Genomic DNA, 16,046 nt, shown 5'->3' on the forward strand with positions numbered 1-16,046 from the left:
CCCTCCCTATACCTGGGTTACCTATCTGTGGATTCAACCAACTCCCCCATTGAAAACATTACAAAAAAAAATTAAAAGTAATACAGTTTAATGACCACTTTCATAGCATTTAGGTTGCATAAGGTATTACAAGTCATTTAGAAATGATTTAAAGTATACTGGAGGTTGGGTGTAAAATAAATGCAAATATTACACTATTGTATGTAAGGGTTTTGAGTATCCTAAGATATTGGTACCCATAGAGGGTCCCGGACTCAATCCCTTGTGGATACTGAGGGATGACTGTATTTGGGAAACTGAATAAAACTAAATTATATACATGCGTTTCTAAACTTGTTTGGCCACTCTCCTCAGAAATACAATTTCTGTGTCACTTGGTACACATACACACATAAATATGACATTTCTCAAAATAATATTCTTGCTTTTCACTCTATTTTTCCTCCAAGTCCATTCATTCCATCCTAAATTATTCTTTTTAGCTTACTAAAAATACCGATTGCTATGAATTTAAATTAACTTTACTACATTAATAATAGGTTGACTGCAGTTTGAAAAAGAGGTTTATATATTCCCTAAGTATACCCATGGACCCTTCAGGAGTCCAGGACAGAAATTGCAATCTGACTAGCTAATAGTCATCTTTTTTTGGGGATGGAGAGGAAGACAGGGGTATGCATACAGTATTTAGTTTTTTAAAAAATTGTTATCAACATTAAAATCCTTGGAGATTTCCATACAAATTCGTATTTGTCTTTAAAAATTGGCCCAATGCACTCAAATTCCCCTTAATAGTAATCAGTTTGAGCTGAACACCTGGAAGAGTCCATGAAACCTGGATTAACCTGTTTACTTGGAGTGGCAGAACATGAGACTCTGGAGATTAGACGTGATCATGGGGAGGAACAGAGAGGGAGAAAACTTGGAAGGGAGTTTAAACAGAATGTGAAAGAATTGACTTGGAAATCACATTGGATTGGACTGGAAAACCAAGACAAACAAATAATAATGTGCTTAGATTAAGTTGTTAGTGATCAGGCAGGCTGAAGGATGAGTCAGAAATTGAAGCACACGCACACACACACACACAAACATTTATCTCAGTGTAAATATATATGCCAGTTTAAATTTATATATATATCAGCATATATATGTATATACACCTATGTATCTATTTATCTCTATGTACATACGTATATATTTACATGATTACATGTGTGAGTTTTGGGTCTGTGACTTTGAAATAGATATAACTGACGTCTATATAGAAAGTGCTCAAAATTTGTTATTTCCTTTATGTTGTAACTTAAATTTGTGGGGCTGTGTTTTGGTAGTAGTAATGGAAAGGTACTCCCTTTTTTCTAGAGTGACTTTTTCTAGCTGGTAGGGAAGATTGGCAGTCATTTCCTCAAAACCAGAAAAACACACATTTACGAGTTGTTTAAGACGTTTAGATCAGAGAAGCCGATCCTTTGAGGTGCATGGAAATGCTTAATGTTAGGGATTGATAACCTTCTAAGAAATGTAGATAAAGCTACCAATGCCAATTCTTCTGGATTTTAAGAAGAAGAATGAGAAATTATAACATCAAATCAACTCTCAAAATTAGGGTTGAGAGTTATTTTTAACAGAGTGAATTTCTAAGGCCACATCAGCAGTTACTCTAGCAAAGAAAACAATGTCATTGGGTTAGCTACTCAAAAATTATCTGTGAGGGTGAAGTAACAATCACATGCTTCTGAAAATCCTGTTGTTCCTCACAGCTGGAGCCTATCCCAGTATCTATTCAGAATGAGTATCAGTCTTTAAAACTTCTTGCTTGGGCTCTCTGTCACAGGGGTCTCTCTCCTCAGAATATGGTCATTCACCATAAAACAATCACATAATATAGTCATTATGCAATTATTTTTTGAGCATTTTTGTGCTAAGAGTGTGTGGTAGGCATGTGCTAAATCCTGGGTATAAAATGGTGGACAAGATAGACCTGGCTCACCTGTGTGGAGCTTACAGCGCTTACATGGGGAAGACAGAATATTAAACAATTATGGTAAACTATGATGGATGCAGTGAAAAGGAAGCACATGACAGGAGCAACATCCTAGCCTTGGGAAGGGGTCTGGGGTTGGAGTCTGTCATTCAGTATTCATTGTGCATTGGCACTGAGCCAGCAGCAGGCAGAAGCAGGAAGGGAGTTGCTGTGTTTTTGTTGTTGTTGTTGTAGTTTTTTGTGTTTTTTTTTCGAGACAGAGTTTTGCTCTTGTTGCCCAGGCTGGAGTTCAATGGTGTGATCTTGGCTCACCGCAACCTCTGCCTCCCGGGTTCAAATGATTCTCCTGCCTCAGCCTCCTGAGTAGCTGGGATTATAAGCATGAACCACCACACCCAGATAATTTTGCATTTTTAGTAGAGATGGGGTTTCTCCATGTTGATCAGGTTGGTCTCGAACTCCTGACCTCAGGTGATCTGCCCACTTCAGCCTCCCAAAGTGCTGGGGTTACAGGCCTGAGCCACTGCACCCGGCCAGGAGTTGCTGTATTTTACTTCCTGACTAAAAATAATTAAATTTAACATAGAACAGGTCTTATTCATGCTGTTTTTTTTTCAGTTTTCACTTGAGATCCTTAAACCTGAGACAAGTGTTTGTAAAATAAAAAGCAGATTTGTGTAGTTTCTTGTCATTCAAATAAAAAATGTCCCACTTCCCTGGGAAAAGAAATCAATCTATTTCACCAACATCATAGAATTGTGAGCCAGAAATAACTGACTCATCCACTCCAATCACTGCATTAGGACTCTTAAAGTGATTTTCTAGGAACTTTCAAATGCTATTTTCTACAAGGTTAACCACTCTGTCGTGTATTGGAACTTCAAAAGTGCTATGTTATTGTAGATAAGCATGATGTTGCCTCCTTCACATGACCTGACTTTCCTGGACCAGAGTCTGGTTCTGTGTATTTCTACATTGTAGAAAGCAGATGGCTGGTACTTAAGAAAGGTCTTCTTCAGTGAACTGATGGACATAAGAGTGGAGAGATCATTTTAAAGAGCATCACCACAATTCATGACAAGTCATTATTATTGCAGTGGTCCTAGGAGCTGGAGAGGACAGAGAAATATATAACAGAAACCTTTCTCTCAAGAAGTTTATTCATTTATTAATTCAAAAAAATACCATCTATCTGTTCCAGGTACTGTTTTAGGCCCCAGGAATCCGCAGTAAACAAGACAGGAAAAGTCCTTATTTCCAAGGAGATTACTGCCTAGATAAGGGAAGACAGGTATAAGTAAACCAAGTGATTGAACAAAATACCTTTACATGAAGCAAAATGCTGGGAAGATGTTACAACCAGACAATGCAATATAATAGAGAGGGATGGGTGGGAGGGCAGGACACATGCTACTCAGGTGGGAGGTATTTTTTGAGGAAACAAAGATCTAAGGTCAGAGAAAAGGCTGTCAAAGACAAGCCTTAATATGCTATTAAGTAACAATTCAAGGGATCAAGAGCAGATTCATAGCCAGGAGAATAGGAGGAGATTCGCAGGGGGAAAGAGTCTAGGAGCTGGGTCAGCCTTGAGTGAATAAGGCGATAGTGACAATGTTAAATTGAACTGCATTTGACTTCCCTTTGAGTCATGGAGTCTGACCACTGATGATTGAATCATAGACTGATTCTTGCTTGTCCAGTATGTTGTGGAAATAAGAGGATGGAAATGAATTTATTTTTAATACACTTCTTATGTGGAACAATATTAGACTTGCAAAAATGTTGCAAAGACAGTGCCCTTTACCCAGTTTTCCCTAACGTTAACAACTTAAAGCCGTGATACATTTATCAAAATAAGGACATTAACATTAGTAAATTACTATTAACTAAATTAGACTTTATTCAGATTTCACTAGTTTTCCCACTAATGTCCTTTTTCTTTTCTTTTCTTCTTTCTATTTCTCCTGAAAAAAAGGAATACACATGCAGAATGTGCAGGTTTGTTACATAGGTATATGTGTGCCATGGTGGTTTGCTGTACCCATTGACCCATCCTCTAAAATCCCTCCTCTCACCCCCGACTCCGCAACAGACCCTGGTGTGTGTTGTTCCCCTCTCTGTGTCCATGAATTCTCAGTGATCAACTCCAACTTATGAGTGAGGACATGCGGTGTTCAGTTTTCTGTTTCTGTGTTAGTTCACTGAGGATGATGACTTCCAGCTTCATCCGTGTCCCTGCAAAGGACATGATCTCATTCCTTTATATGGCTGCATAGTATTCCATGGTGTATATATTCCTCATTTTCTTTATCCAGTCTATTATTGATGGGCATTTGGGTTGGTTCCATGTCTTTGCTATTGTAAATAGTGCTGCAATAAGCATGCATGTGCATATGTCTTTATGGTATAATGATTTATATTCCTTTGAGTATATACCCGGTAATGGGATTGCTGGTTCAAATGATATTTCTGCTTCTAGATCCTTGAAGAATTGCCATACTGTCTTCCACAATGGTGGAACTAATTTACATTCCTGCCAACAGTGTAAAAGTGTTCCTGTTTCTCCACAGCATCGCCAACATGTATTGTTTCCTGACTTTTTAACAATCACCATTCTGACTGGCATGAGATGCTATCTCAATGCGGATTTAATTTGCATTTCTCAAATAATGGTCAGTGATGTTGAACTTTTTCTCATGTTTGTTGGCTGCATAACTGTCTTCTTTTGATAAGTGTCTGTTCATATCCTTTGCCCACTTTTGGATGGGGTTGTTTGTTTTTATCTTGTAAGTATGTTCAATTTCCTTGTAAATTCTGGATATTAGGCCTTTGTCAGATGGGTAGATTGCAAAGGTTTTCTCCCATTCTGTAGGTTGCCTGTTCACTCTGATAATAGTTTCTTTTGCTGTGCGGAAGTTCTTTAGTTTAATTAGATCCCATTTGTTAATTTTGGCTTTTGTTGCAATTGCTTTTGGAGTTTTCGTCTTGACGTTTTTGCCCATGCCTATGTCCTGAATGGTATTGCCTAGGTTTTCTTCTAGGGTTTTTATGGTTTTGGGTTTTACATTTAAATATTTAATCCATCTTGAGTTAATTTTTGTATATGCAGAAAACTGAAACTGGACCTCTTCCTTACACCTAATGTTTATTTTCTGTCCCAGGATCTAATCCAGGATACCACATTGCATAAAGAAAATTTTCTGAAATGTGATTTTTGCCATTTCCTAAACAATTTGTATTTGGGAATAAATGAGAGGTGTGACTACCAACCAGAAGCTAACTTCCACCCCATGGTCCTTACCACATTGTCTTTTTTAACTAGTTCTTCATTTTAGCTAGTACAACCCATGATCTCCCTCCTCTTTGCCAACCCCTTACCCTCTTGAAGTAGTGTTGGTATTTACATGATCATCCTTTCATAATAATTTTTACAATCACCACACCAACTTATTTCCTTAAAAATTTCTGAAAATTGACCACTTTTGGAGAATGAGTTTAGGGAAGCACTTACTAGATCTCAACCCTCTACCTAGCTATTTTACTCCAACAAAATGAATGAGAATTCTGATTCCCCACCAACTGATTTTGTGAAATTTATCGAACTACCTTCCTGCGTCATAACTTCTCAGCTAATTTTACCTACTTGAGGACAGGAATGTTATTTCATTTGTCTTTAGAGACCGCCCACACTTAGAACTTTCCATTGATTCATATTTTCAAACCGGTATTGACTATCAATGGTAACATGCTGGGAAATAGGCTAGGTGCTAGGGATAGAGAGAAATCAACCAAAGCTCTCACCCTCAAAGTGCTCACACTTTGGTAGGAGTCAAAGACATCTTTAGTCACATTTAGACTTGTATGCCCCACATATTACCTAGCACTTAGCAGGCACTCAATAAATGTTTAGCATCCTGTTTTAAAAAGATGCTTTCTGGTAGCAGTGGAGAGCATAGAGGTGAGATAATCGATCAGGTGACTGTTGCAGCAGTTCAGCAGGGATGTTATGAAGCTCACAGTGTCAGAACAGAGTGAGTTTAAATATATTTTCTGAGAAAGAATGAACATAACTGGGTGACCAATTGGATGTGGGAGTAAAGTGAGAGGAAGAGTAAAGAATGCTTCTGAATTTTCCATCTTGGGATGTGTTATATAAAATACAGGAAGAGGAAACAAGTTTGGAGAATGGTGGTAGAAAGGAGGAAGGGAAAGGAGAAAATGGGAGAGATAATTAATATGGTATGGGACATTTCATTTGAAAAGAATTAAATATAAAAGATGACCCACAAATATTTCTTGAATGAGTAGAAGAAGGAATGCATCACAACTTGAGTAACTGCAGATTGATGAGGAAGTTGAACTCAATGGGGCTAAATTTGTTCTGTAGATAAAATTTTGAGTCTGTGATGAAACTGCCCAACAGTTTTGGCAACAAGAGCAGGTAAAAAAGGGCCAAGAACAGGTGGCGCATGAGCTGGATCCTAAGCCTGGATAGAATTTGGCTGGCGAATGAGATAAATAGAAGTGTAAGGTAGGATTGTGCCTCCTGTCAACAAGGAGTAGACTCATTAGCAGTTTTTGAGAGGCGCTGGTAAGTAACAGTCAAGATAAGGATATGTGGGAACACATCGTGAGGTCTCTAATAAGAGGTGGCAGTGTGGGCATACTTTGATGACATATGGCAATATTACATTCTTGAGAAGTGCAGTGGGATGATCAAAGTTATGCTTTTGGAGGATCTATTAGTCAGCAGTGTTCAGGTGGGTTTGGATAAGGGGCAGCATTGAGACCTGCTGGTGACTGGCTTGGTAATTCAGGAGTGAACTGGAAACAGTTTGAGTGCTTGTGTCATGCCCCTGTATGACCTCCATTGCTTGGCAATCCTGCTTTGTCTTTTCTGCTTCCACTTAGTCTTACCCACCTGTCACCTTCCAGACTCAGCTTCAATGCAGCCTCCCTTGGAAAGTTCCCCTAACTCTTATGCCCTCCCGATGGCTACCGGTATGTTGTACATGGTTTCTGTGGATGCTCTTTTCACACTGGATGGTAATATACTCTCTTGAGTATCTTTCTTTTCTAGTACACTGTGAGTTCCTTAAGGGCAGAGATACTACCCGTGGGTTCCAGAACTGGGTTGAGCACATAGTAGACATTCAGTAAATTGATTCTGATTTATGCTGCATAAACTAACGACAGGAAGAATGGAAAAAAAGTGAGCTAAGGATACATTTGGAGGACATAACGGGTAATATTTACTGGTTAATTTAAGGAAAGAACTGTCACCTATAGAATTCATATTTTCATTGAGGGTGGAGTGGAAGTGGTGCGTTGTTTTGAAGGTAATAAAGTCAGTCAGGAACAGCATCATGTATATGCAATATATATAAATATGTATTTTTACATATTTATATATTTTATATATAATATTTCTCATGTACATTATACAACATATGTAATGAAGTGTATGATAATATATAAGTATACACAATTATATATAGTGTTATATTAAAATATATAAACATTTAGTTTAGAAACTATAACCATATGAATGTAGCACATTACAGTTTTCAAACAAAATACTTAGATTTCAAGAAAAAAATAAAATGGGGCGGTTAAGCACTCAAGGTTTGGAATGAGAGAGATATAGGCTTGAATTTCAGCTCTGTCATTTACTGGCTATGTGACTTTAGGCAAATATTTACCTTTTTTTTTTGCTTCAATTTCTTTATCTACTCAAGGATATAGTAATAATTATCCCACAGAGTTGTACGAGGATTTAGTTAGGTCATATGCTAAGCACATTGTAGCTTGATGCTTAGGTTTTATTAAATGATGATAGTCGTTATTATTCATGCACACATAATAGAATTAATGGGGAATTATTCAGGAATAGGAATAGCCAGTTAAAACCAACGACTATGAGACAACCTTTGAGCTGAAGATAGGAATTTCTGCCAGGGTCAGAAATTAGGAACAAGGGAAACATCTCATATACATTCATGTAATTACTTCTGAGTAAATTAAAGATAACTATAATTACCAAAGCATGAAGAATTTCTATGTTTTATACAGAAAATGTGTGTTGAAGTAATAACCACATTAATGTGATTAATCTGGAACAATATACCCAAACCAGAGTCAACTTTCAGCATCCAAGGAAAGAGAATGTGTTAGCTATGAGTCTAGGGTTGTGATTATTGAGATGAGATTTTCTTAAAGCCCCATGCTGAAAACTGACGTAGTATATCCCTTTTCAGAAGATGAAAAAAAAAATGGTTATCAAAAACCAAAAGGAGTATCTCCATGTACCTTAGCTGAACATGATATAGACCATATGAAAGATTTGATTCTCCAGCTTATGAACGAGAATAGCCTGTTGCAATTCTCCAGAAGTTTCCTGTTTGGGTTTATGCAAAGACAAACAGAGACTAACTCCTCTTATTTGATGGAATGTCTGATTTGTATTCTTAAAGAGGGGTGCCTAGAGCCTGATCTGGGATAGGAAAAGCAGAAGTACTGTTGTTACAAGGATTCATGGATTGCTGGAGCTGGAAAGAGGGTTGGGGGTATCTAGCATATACCTTGCAAAGTAGAGGCTGGTGGGCTATAAAGACCTTTCTTCTGGGATTGGGGCATGGAGAAGATAGAGCTGAGTGCTCTCTGTCATGAGCATTAGGCCTGCTGATTAAAAGTAATTGATTATATATTCATATGTATTTCCTACACACTGAAAGGAGGCAGTGAAACAGACATCATATACCTGGTTTTAGACAAGGAAAATAATTCCACTAAAACAAAGGGGCCCTGTATCTGAGTATCATGAAGGGACAATTCGGTTCAATATTAATGGGATCTCCACGTCTTGTCCTTTCAATACTGAGACTGTGTTAATCTGCACCTTCAAGTTAAAATACCATTTTTAAAGGCAAAATGAAACATAAATATATTTTCTTAAAATTATGTAATATAATAGTCTGTTTGTCCTACGAAAGTTAATTTTCAATCACTATCCACAAAAAATATGAACTGGGATATTCCCAAAGAAATACTGGGACAGGTGCAGTGGCTCGTGCCTGTAATCCCAGCACTTTGGGAGGCTGAGGCAGGCAGATCACAAGGTCAGGAGATCCAGACCATCCTGGCTAACACAGAGAAACCCCATGTCTACTAAAAAATACAAAAAATTAGCTGGGCTTGGTGGCGGGCACCTGCAGTCCCAGCTACTCGGGAGGCTGAGGCAGGAGAATGGCATGAACCCAGGAGGCAGAGCTTGCAGTGAGCCGAGATCGTGCCACTGCACTCTAGCCTGGGCCACAGAGCAAGACTCCGTCTCAAAACAAAATTGAAAAACAAAAAACAAAAAACAAAAATAAGCCAAAAGAAATACTGATTCACGCCTGTAATCCCAGCACTTTGGGAGGCTGAAGGGGGTGGATCACCTGAGGTCAGGAGTTCAAGACAAGCCTGACCAACATGGTGAAACCTCATCTCTACTAAAAATACAAAAGATTAGCTGGACTTGGTGGTGGATGCCTGTAATCCTAGCTACTCAGGAGGCTGAGGCAGGAGAGTCACGTGAACCCAGGAGGTGGAGGTTGCAGTGAGCCAAGATCGTGCCATTGCACTCCATCCTGGGCAACAAGAGCAAAACTCTGTCTCATTAAAAAAGAAAAAAAAAAAAAAGAAATACTGATGATGGCTCAGTGGCAAGTCTGGCCCAGAATTCAGGCAGAAATTCAAATGTAAATCATTTTTCCCTTTGAAATTGTGATATTTATTGCTGCCCTCATGTCACATAGGCATCTGATTGAAGAAAAAATTGCTCCTCTCTGTCCAGTACACAGTGGACGTATTTATATCAGGTATTTATCAATGACATTAGCCATTCATAATTAGCCATTGAGTTAGGCTTAAATTGGAATTATTTGAACTAGGATTTTACGAGTGTCACATATTTTGGACTGGGGTAGTTTAAGATATATCTCGAGACTACTTCTGCATTAATTCATGATTTTTTTTTCACCTCATAAAACAAATCAGCTTGAAACTGATGTGACTGAGGGATCTCACTCAAACCCTTTGGGGTGCAAACATTGTAGAATGTGGCTTTTTAACTCTTACCATGTCCTGTCAGATCCCTAAACTCACTACACTGTGGGATACCTTAATTATATTTCAGTTTGGTTCTATCATTTCTGCTATCTTTAGTTATTAAAATGTCTGGTCTATTGAGTGTCTCACTCTCACATTCAATTCAAATGTCCCTTCCCCTTCCAGAGCAGGCTAGGTTCTCTAAAGATTTGAAGGTGAGCAATGATGCATTGCCTGCAAGCTTTCCTCCTCCTTTCTATTGCTTGTGCTTGTTCCTTGAGCATTGCAGCGAGAAGGGAGAGGAAAAAAAAGGCAAAAAGTCATTTCCTTTTTTGATTTTCCATGGAGAGTTGGTTCCCCTTCCTTTATTGGTTTGGGTGGCTTTCTTCTTATGCAAACAACCATGTATTGGTGGTAGAGAGTTACTTTCCCTATTTTTCTAGCCACCATTCTCATCTACTTCTTTGCCTGAAGACCTGGACAAGCAGAGTCCCCAGTGGATTCCAAAGACAAAGGGTTCAATTCTTTTTTTTTTTTTTTTAATTATACTTTAAGTTCTAGGGTACACGTGCACCATGTGCAGGTTTGTTACATATGTATACATGTGCCATGTTGGTTTGCTGCACCCATTAGCTCATCATTTACATTAGGTATTTCTCCTAATGCTATCCCTCCCCCTGCCCCCCATCCCATGACAGACCCCAGGGTGTGACGTTCCCTACCCTGTGTCCAAGTGTTCTCATTGATCAATTTCCACCTATGAGTGAGAACATGCAGTGTTTGGTTTTCTGTCCTTGTGATAGTTTGCTCAGAATGATGGTTTCCAGCTGCATCCATGTCCCTGCAAATGACATGAACTCATCTTTTTTTAATGGCTGCATAGTATTCCATGGTGTATATATGCCACATTTTCTTAATCCAGTCTATCACTGATGGGCATTTGGGTTGGTTCCAAGTCTTAGCTATTGTGAATAGTGCCACAATAAACATACGTGTGCATGTGTCTTTACAGTAGCATGATTTATAATCCTTTGGGTATATACCCAGTAATGGGATGGCTGGGTCAAATGGTATTTCTAGTTCTAGATCCTTGAGGAATCGCCACACTGTCTTCCACAATGGTTGAACTAGTTTACAGTCCCATCAACAGTGTAAAAGCATTCTTATTTCTCCACATCCTCTCCAGCATCTGTTGCTTCCTGACTTTTTAATGATCGCCATTCTAACTGGTGTGAGATGGTATCTCATCATGGTTTTGATTTGCATTTCTGTGATGGCGAGTGATGATGAGCATTTTTTCATGTGTCTGTTGGCTGCATAAATGTCTTCTTTTGAGAAGTGTCTGTTCATATCCTTTGCCCACTTTTTGATGGAGTTGTTTGGTTGCTTGTTTTTCTTGTAAATTTGTTTAAGTTCTTTGTAGAGTCTAGATATTAGCTCTTTGTCAGATGGATAGACTGCAAAAATTTTCTCCCATTCTGTAAGTTGCCTGTTGACTCTGATGGTCATTTCTTTTGCTGTGCAGAAGCTCTTTAGTTTAATTAGATCCCATTGGTCTCTTTTGCCTTTTGTTGCCATTGCTTTTGGTGTTTTAATCATGAAGTCCTTGCCCATGCCTATGTCCTGAATGGTATTGCTTAGGTTTTCTTCTAGGATTTTTAAGGTTTTAGGTCTTACATTTAAGTTTTTAATCCATCTTGAATTAGTTTTTGTATAATGTGTAAGGAAGTGATCCAGTTTCAGCTTTCTACATATGGCTAGCCAGTTTTCTGAGCACCATTTATTAGACAGGGAATCCTTCCCCATTTCTTGTTTTTTTCATGTTTGTCAAAGATTGGATGGTTGTAGATGTGTGGTATTATTTCTGAGACCTCTGTTCTGTTCCATTGGTCTATATATCTGTTTTGGTACAAGTACCATGCTGTTTGGTTACTGTAGCCTTGTAGTACAGTTTGAAGTAAGGTAGTGTGATGCCTCCAGCTTTGTTCTTTTGGCTTAGGATTGTCTTGGCAATGTGGGCTCTTTTTTGGCTCCATATGAACTTTAGTTTTTTCCAATTCTGTGAAGAAAGTCATTGGTAGCTTGATGGGGATGGCACTGAACCTATAAATAACCTTGGGCAGTATGGCCATTTTCACGATATTGATTCTTCCTATCCATGAGCATGGTATGTTCTTCCATTTGTTTGTGTCCTCTTTTATTTCATTGAGCAGTGGTTTGTAGTTCTCCTTGAAGAGGTCCTTCACATCCAACAAGGGGCTCAATTCTAAGAAGTTTTCATAGGTATTGGTGGCTCTTATTGAGATTCATCTGCATCTTCTTGTTGACCTCCACATCCCCACACTTGCATTCTCAATGTATCTTCCTGTCATGTACATACCTCATTTTCCCATGCTATAGAGGTTACCTACGAGTCTATAGCATCAATATTATCTACATGTTGTGGGCCCTCTAACCCCTGTAGAGATTCATCTTCCTCTAGGTTCCTTAGATAAGGCATTGAAATGGAACAAACAGTACTAAAAAGTGTACTTCATCAGTTATTTTCTATTTTTTTGTCTTCTCAGCTCAACCTAACATTAGAAAGTATTATATTTAGTGCTTCATTCCCCTGGGCTTGTTTTTTTGCAAATAGCTGTCTGTGGATTCATATGCATAAGACTTCCTAGAGTAAGGATACAGGTGTAGGCAAAGGAAGGCCTAAACTATGCATGTGGTGGTGTTAGCTGACAGCATGTCCAGGTAGCTGGCTATTATTGATTCCCTTTATCTTGGAGTAAACTCACTCACATAGTCACTTATCTCTATGACTATGAAAGTATGAAAGAAGAATTCCTCTTTATTCTTTTTTTTTTTTTTTGAGACGGAGTCTCGCTTTGTCGCCCAGGCTGGAGTGCAGTGGCCGGATCTCAGCTCACTGAAAGCTCCGCCTCCCGGGTTTACACCATTCTCCTGCCTCAGCCTCCCGAGTAGCTGGGACTATAGGCGCCCGCCACCTCGCCCGGCTAGTTTTTTGTATTTTTTTTTTTAGTAGAGACGGGGTTTCACCGTGTTAGCCAGGATGGTCTCGATCTCCTGACCTCGTGATCCGCCCGTCTCGGCCTCCCAAAGTGCTGGGATTACAGGCTTGAGCCACCGCGCCCGGCCTATTCTTTTTTTCCATTTTCATTTGGTTTGCCTTACATCTGTGTGAAAGGAATACTTATACCTACAAGACCTGATGCCAGGCTATACAAACTTGGGACCAGTTACTTAAATTTTTGTGCTTCATTTTCTTATCTTTAAAATGGGTATGATGTTAGTAACTACCTCATTGGATCACTGAGAAAATGAAATGAGTCAATACCTGTCAGGTGCTTAGAACAATCCTATTACACAGAAAAAAAGCTCAATAAACATTGGCAGGTATCATTAAAGTGTTTCTCTGGTTTGCTGTTTTGTGTTTGTGAAGAAAGCCTTACGCAGGCTGAAAGTCGCTGGAGAGCTCATCAAAGATGTGCTTTGTGGGCTATGGGTTCTTGGTGCCACAGGGAATGTATCTTATTATATTTGTTTTGTTTTTCTAGCATGCAGTGTGGTGGTGCCTGGCCCATAGTTGAGATTCAATAGAAAATGAATGAATGAATGAAAATGCTCTCAGTCCTGCTTAGATTCTTGGCTATGGCTATGCCTTCTTTCATACAGACATGTGAGCCACACAGTACAGCTCAGAACCTTTGGCTTGAATTTCTGCAAGGGGCGGGAGAAGAATAGAGCCTTTTGGAGGCACAGACTTCAAGCCATAAAGTACCAAGGACCCATTTTAGTAGATCACTTCTGTATAGACTTCACCATTTAGAAAACTTCCCAGACTCTTGCAGTTGAGAAGTGACTCCCACGTTTTTCTACTTGAAGTAACATTAGCACTATTGATTTTTCAAGACTAGCAAGTAGGGTCAACTGAATAATGAGCAGATTAATCAAGACTTCAGATGCTGCCTCTAGCTCATAACTTATAGACTGACAGGTTCATAATCTTTAAAATCATAATTTTCCCCAGGGTAGAGGACTTTTCTATAATAAGCCGTTCTTTTTTTTTTTTTTTTAACATGAATATTCTCAAAAAAAAAAAAAAGGATTACAATCTCTTTTCCATCAACAGAGTGCACCTCAATTCTTTATACCTATTCAGCTACCAAAAAGAAATGTTTTAAGGAATCGTGATAAGGGATTCTCTCCCTTTCTCTCTTTCAAATATACACAGAAATATGGACGAAACCTGCAAACCTAGCTCACCCTTTTCAGTACCTAAAGTAACTTATGGCCAAGAAGTCACCTAGAAATATATAGTTTGCCATTAAGTCATTATGGCTCTGGGTTTAAAGTTTCTAGTCCACAGTCTGCTCCTAAACCAACATCTGAGAAAATACATCCATAATCGCTCAAGTTCTGTACTGTATGTGCAGTCTTGAGAATTTGAATTTTTGTGACTGGAACAATATATTAAATCATATAATTTGTTTTTGTTTTTGTTTTTTTTAGACAGAGTCTCACTCTGTCGCCAGGCTAGAGTGCAATGGCGTGATCTCAGCTCACTGCAACCTCTGTCTCCCAGGTTCAAGTGATTCTCCTGCCTCAGCCTCCCAAGTAGCTGGGATTACAGGCATCTGCCACCACACCCGGCTAATGTTTGTATTTTTAGTAGAGACGGGGTTTCACGACGTTGGCCAGGCTGGTCTTGAACTTCTGACCTCGGGATAATCCACCTGCCTAGGCCTCCCAAAGTGCTGGAATTACAGGCGTGAGCCACTGTGCCCAGCAAATCATATACGTTTTAACAGGACTCAGAATTGAATAAATATATGATTTAAAAGTTCATGTGTCTCATAGTGCTTGCTTACAGATCTCCTTAGAAACGTAAATATTAAAAAGTTATCAAGAGGTCAGGTGCAATGGCTCAGCTTGTAATCCCAGCATTTTAGGAGGCCGAGGTAGGCAGATCTCTTGAGTCTAGAATTTGAGCTAAGTCTGGGCAACACAGCAAATCCCTGTCTCTACCAAAAAAAAAAAAAAAAAAAAAATTAACAAAAATTAGCCTGGTGTTGTGAGCAACTGTAATCTCAGCTACTTGGGAGACTGAGGTGGAAGGATTGCTTGAGCCCAGGAGGTTGAGGCTGCAATGAGCTATGATCACACCACCGCACTGAAGCCTGGGTGACAGAGTGAGACCCTATCTCAAAAAAAAAAAAAAAAAAGTTATCAAGATAATACTTGTAAAAATAAAAATAAAAAGTATTGTGACATTTACAAGGGAAAAAATAAATCTCTCACTCCAGTCTTTATCATAGTGGAAACTTGCTTTAACTTTCTGCTCTTTCTTTTAAATTCTAAGTAAATATCATATTTCTAAGTCATTCATTTACTTCTGTATCTTAAATATCTAGACTTTTTTGACTTTCTATAATGATAGGACACTTTTCTTCCCTTTAATAAGTCTTTCTCTTAATCTTTCTTGATAGAGTAATGTTACCATTTTAAATTATTAATTATTAGTTCACGCCCACCTCATTATATCCATGCAAATATTGTCTTACGAGACATGTAGATTTTTGTCTTTCTCAGACATCTTAATTGTCTTGTTTTTCATTTAAATAACTTATTATCTGCCTATTTTTAATTTTATAAGGATGTCTGTATCCTACTTCTTCAATCTTGTCTGTTTGCTCTTGGACCTGTTACCTAATGCCAACATTTTCAATAAGTTGTGGCATATTTATATGGTTTGATAAATATCTCCCCCAATACCATAAGAAGTGTGTTGAGGGGAGACAGTTAGCCATATTTCACTTATAATGAGGAAGATTGGAAGATCTTCCTCATTATATATCACAATATATAATAATATGTTAATATCACTATATTATATATTATAATTATGATAAATGTAATTATATACATATAAAATTATATATTTTTTTTCTCATGTGTG

This window comes from Macaca nemestrina, chromosome 11 (assembly GCF_043159975.1).
Source record: "Macaca nemestrina isolate mMacNem1 chromosome 11, mMacNem.hap1, whole genome shotgun sequence".
Classification (NCBI taxonomy): domain Eukaryota; kingdom Metazoa; phylum Chordata; class Mammalia; order Primates; family Cercopithecidae; genus Macaca; species Macaca nemestrina.